The sequence below is a fragment of the Alosa pseudoharengus genome, unplaced genomic scaffold (genome assembly GCF_046254945.1).
Source record: "Alosa pseudoharengus isolate Yale_2024_CS ecotype anadromous, Long Island Sound unplaced genomic scaffold, YU_APseudo_1.1 YU_APseudo_1.1_scf_29, whole genome shotgun sequence".
NCBI lineage: Eukaryota > Metazoa > Chordata > Actinopteri > Clupeiformes > Clupeidae > Alosa > Alosa pseudoharengus.
Window position 1 is genome coordinate 1,215,636 of NW_027468715.1, and position 5,647 is coordinate 1,221,282.

Genomic DNA, 5,647 nt, shown 5'->3' on the forward strand with positions numbered 1-5,647 from the left:
AACGGTTTGAGTTGAGAAGTCGAAAAGGAATAACTTTTGTGAGGCTTGGTCTGAAGATCAAGTGTGTCAGTTTTGGTGTCGATCGGACAAAATTTGTGACCTTTGAAGACTTTTTAGTGTTTTTGATGAAATCCAATATGGCGGAAAATCCATCATGGCGGAAATTGACGTCATAGGGTGCGTTGAACTCGGCTTGGTCCAAGGATTCCAACGATATCTCATTTTTGACAATCGGCAATACGGGTCAAAAGTTACGTGCGTGAACGCACGTCCAACTTTGGCCTGTTGGTGGCGCTAGAGTGCTCTAGGTGCCATCATGAAACTTGGTGACATTAATCATGGGACTGTCCCTAATCAGTGTGCCAAATTTCACAACTTTTCAGCAGACGGTTCTATGGGCTGCCATTGACTTCAATGGCGGAATAATAATAATAATAATAATAATAATAATAAATATAGCTGCAAGCAGCAATGAGGGGGCCAAGCAGAATAGGCCGGAGTAGCCACGGTGACAAGATAGAACTCAGCAGACACCCGGGATCAACAGGGCTGAAATAGGGCTGAGTATTGCCACCGCCTCCGCCAGCCAGCCCCCCCCCACCTAATCACCCCACCCCGTCCGACCCCGTCCTGCCCTGCCCTGCCCTGCCCTTGCACGCACGCATTAGAATTAACTGGATGGAACATGTTGTCATCAGTTTCACATCAAAAAATAAAAGATTGATAAAACACATCAGCAACTACACATCAAAATGCAATATTGCTTATTGCAGCACCCCCTACAGGTCAAAGGTGACCAAATTTTATGAGCGTCCTCCTAATGGGGTCATGAATATATGTAGTAAGTTTGGCTATGATACATGGCAGGGTTGCTGAGATATGAGCTCACTTCCTGTTTGGCGGCTTCGCCACCAATTTCGATTGGCTGTTACGGGCGAATGCTTTTCTTGGCCTGGGTCGGCCTAAGGACCTCCAACAGTATTACCAGACACCACTAGTACATTTTAATTCCAAACACAACAGCAGCTACAGGCCAAAAGGCATGCTTCTTAATTACAGCGCCCCCTAGAGGTCAAAGGTCACCAGATTTATTTAGTGTCCCCCTGATTGGGTCCTGAGTCCATGCACCCAGTTTGGCTTTGATACATGCAAAGGTTGCTGAGATATGAGCTCACTTCCTGTTTGGTGGCTTCGCCGCAAATTTCGATTGGCTGTTACAGCCGGATGCTTCTGTCAATTGTTCCAGAAAGCAAGGCACTGAAAAGGCATGGTCTGAAGATGGTCTCTGCCAATTTTGGTGAGGATCCGCTGAAGTTTGTGACCTGCGAAAACTTGTGCGTGTTTTTGATTAAATCCAATATGGCGGCCGAATCAATTACGATGACATCACAAGCTGTCTTGGGTCGGCCTAAGGACCTCCAACAGTATTACCAGACACCACTAGTGAGTTTTAATTCTAACCACAACTGCAGCTACAGGCCAAAAGGCATGTTTCTTAATTACAGCGCCCCCTAGAGGTCAAAGGTCACCAGATTACTTGGGCGTCCCCCTGATTGGGTCCTGAGTCCATGTACTAAGTTTGGTTATGATAGGTGAATGGGTTGCTGAGATATGAGCTCACTTCCTGTTTGGCGGCTTCGCCGCATATTTCGATTGGCTGTTACGGGCAAACGGTTTGAGTTCCGAAGACGAAAAGGAATAACTTTTGTGCGGCTTGATGTGAAGATCAAATGTGTCAGGTTTGGTGTCGATCGGACAAAATTTGTGACCTGTGAAGACTTTTAAGTGTTTTTGATGAAATCCAAAATGGCGGAAAATCCATCATGGCGGAAAATGACGTCACAGGGTCCGTTGAACTCGGCTTGGTCCAAGGATTCTAGCAATACCTCATTTTTGACAATCGGGTCAACGGGTCAAAAGGTACGTGCGTGAACGCACGTCCAAATTTGGCCTATTGGTGGCGCTAGAGCGCTCAAGGTGCCAGTATGAAACTTGGTGAAATGAATCATTGGACTGTCTGCAATCACGGTGCCAAATTTCAGAACTTTTTGCCAGACGGTTCTATGGGCTGCCATTGACTTCAATGGCAGAGGAATAATAATAATAATAATAAGAAGAAAAAATAGAAAAACAATGGGTGCCTTCGCAGCTTCGCTGCTTGGCCCCCAAATATAGCTGCAAGCAGCAATGAGGGGGCCAAGCAGAATAGGCCGGAGTAGCCACGGCGACAAGATAGAACTCAGCAGGCACCCGCGATCAACACTTTCAACAACTTTCACATCAAAACATAACTGACTTTGTAGGGCTGAAACAGGGCTGAGTATTGCCGCTGCCGCCTCCGCCAGCCAGCCCCCCCCACCTAATCACCCCTGCCCCCCCCCCCCACGTCCCGCCGCGCCGTTGCACGCACGCATTAGAATTAACTGGATGGAACATGTTGTCATCAGTTTCACATCAAAAAATAAAAGATTGATAAAACACAAGCAACTACAGAACAAAATGCAATATTGCTAATTGCAGCACTCCCTACAGGTCAAAGGTCACCAAATGTTTTGTGCGTCCTCCTAATGGGGTCATGAATCTATGTAGTAAGTTTAGTTATGATACATGGCAGGGTTGCTGAGTTATGACCTCACTTCCTGATTGGCGGCTTCGCCACCAATTTCTATTGGCTGTTACGGGCGAATGCTTCTGTCAATTGTTACAGAAAGCAATACACTGATAAGGCATGGTCTGAAGATGGTCTCTGCCAATTTTGGTGAGGATCCGCTGAAATGTGTGACCTGCGAAAACTTGTACGTGTTTTTGATTAAATCCAATATGGCGGCCGAATCAATTACGATGACATCACAAGTTGGCTTGGGTCGGCCTAAGGACCCCCAACAGTATTACCAGACACCACTAGTGCGTTTTAATTCTAAGCAAAACTGCTGCTACAGGCCAAAAGGCATGTTTATTAATTACAGCGCCCCCTAGAGGTCAAAGGTCACCAGATTTCTTGAGCGTCCCCCTGATTGGGTCCTGAGTCCATGGACTAAGTTTGGTTATGATAGATGAATGGGTTGCTGAGATATGAGCTCACTTCCTGTTTTGCGGCTTTGCCGCAAATTTCGATTGGCTGTTACGCGCGAACGGGTTTAGTTCCGAAGATGAAAAGGAGTATCTTTTGTGAGGCTTAGTCTGAAGATCATGTGTGTCAGGTTTGGTGTTGATTGGAAAAAATTTGTGACCTGTGAAAACTTTTTAGTGTTTTTGATTAAATCCAATATGGCGGCCGAATCAATTACGATGACATCACAAGTTCGCTTGGGTCGGCCTAAGGACCTCCAACAGTATTACCAGACACCCCTAGTACATTTTAATTCTAACCACAACTGCAGCTACAGGCCAAAAGGCATGTTTCTTAATTACAGCGCCCCCTAGAGGTCAAAGGTCACCAGATTTCTTGAGCGTCCCTCTGATTGAGTCCTGAGTCCATGTATTAAGTATGGTTATGATAGGTGAATGGGTTGCTGAGATATGAGCTCACTTCCTGTTTGGCGGCTTCGCCGCATATTTCGATTGGCTGTTACGGGCAAACGGTTTGAGTTCCGAAGACGAAAAGGAATAACTTTTGTGCGGCTTCATCTGAAGATCAAGTGTGTCAGGTTTGGTGTCGATCAGACAAAATTTGTGACCTGTGAAGACTTTTAAGTGTTTTTGATGAAATCCAAAATGGCGGAAAATCCATCATGGCGGAAAATGACGTCATATGGTGCATTGAACTCGGCTTGGTCCAAGGATTCCAACGATACCTCATTTTTGACAATCGGCCATACGGGTCAAAAGTTACGTGCGTGAACGCAAGTCCAACTTTGGCCTGTTGGTGGCGCTAGAGTGCTTGAGGTGCCATCATGAAACTTGGTGACATTAATCATGGGTCTGTCCCTAATCAGTGTGCCAAATTTCACAACTTTTCACCAGACGGTTCTATGGGCTGCCATTGACTTCAATGGCGGAATAATAATAATAATAATAAATATAGCTGCAAGCAGCAATGAGGGGGCCAAGCAGTATAGGCCGGAGTAGCCACGGTGACAAGATAGAACTCAGCAGACACCCGGGATCAACAGGGCTGAAACAGGGCTGAGTATTGCCACCGCCTCCGCCAGCCAGCCCTCCCCACCTAATCACCCCAGCCCGTCCCACCCCGTCCTGCCCTGCCCTGCTCTTGCACGCACGCATTAGAATTAACTAGATGGAACATGTTGTCATCAGTTTCACATCAAAAAATAAAAGATTGATAAAACACATCAGCAACTACACATCAAAATGCAATATTGCTTATTGCAGCAGTCCCTACAGGTCAAAGGTCACCAAATTTTTTGAGCGTCCTGCTAATGGGGTCATGAATATATGTAGTAAGTTTGGTTATGATACATGGCAGGGTTGCTGAGATATGAGCTCACTTCCTGTTTGGCGGCTTCGCCACCAATTTCGATTGGCTGTTACAGGCGAATGCTTTTCTTGGCCTGGGTCGGCCTAAGGACCTCCAACAGTATTACCAGACACCACTAGTACATTTTAATTCCAAACAGAACAGCAGCTACAGGCCAAAAGGCATGTTTCTTAATTACAGCGCCCCCTAGAGGTCAAAGGTCACCAGATTTATTTAGTGTCCTTCTGATTGGGTCCTGAGTCCATGCACCCAGTTTGGCTTTGATACATGCAAAGGTTGCTGAGATATGAGCTCACTTCCTGTTTGGCGGCTTCGCCGCAAATTTCGATTGGCTGTTACAGCCGGATGCTTCTGTCAATTGTTCCAGAAAGCATGGCACTTATAAGGCATGGTCTGAAGATGGTCTCTGCCAATTTTGGTGAGGATCCGCTGAAATGTGTGACCTGCGAAAACTTGTACGTGTTTTTGATTAAATCCAATATGGCGGCCGAATCAATTACGATGACATCACAAATTGGCTTGGGTCGGCCTAAGGACCTCCAACAGTATTACCAGACACCAGTAGTGCATTTGAATTCTAAGCACAACAGCAGCTACAGGCCAAAAGGCATGTTTCTCAATTACAGCGCCCCCTAGAGGTCAAAGGTCACCAGATTTCTTCAGCATCCTCCTGATTGGGTCCTGAGTCCATGTCCTAAGTTTGGTTATGATAGATGAATGGGTTGCTGAGATATGAGCTCACTTCCTGTTTGGCGGCTTCGCCGCAAATTTTGATTGGCGGTTACTCGCAAACAGTTTTAGTTCCGAAGACAAAAAGCAATGCATTAATGAGTCGTGGTCTGTAGATGATATCTGTGAAGTTTGGTGTCGATCGGACAAAATTTGTGACCTTTGAAGACTTTTTAGTGTTTTTGATGAAATCCAATATGGCGGAAAATCCATCATGGCGGAAATTGACGTCATAGGGTGCGTTGAACTCGGCTTGGTCCAAGGATTCCAATGATATCTCATTTTTGACAATCGGCAATACGGGTCAAAAGTTACGTACGTGAACGCACGTCCAACTTTGGCCTGTTGGTGGCGCTAGAGTGCTCTAGGTGCCATCATGAAACTTGGTGACATTAATCATGGGACTGTCCCTAATCAGTGTGCCAAATTTCACAACTTTTCACCAGACGGTTCTATGGGCTGCCATTGACTTCAATGACG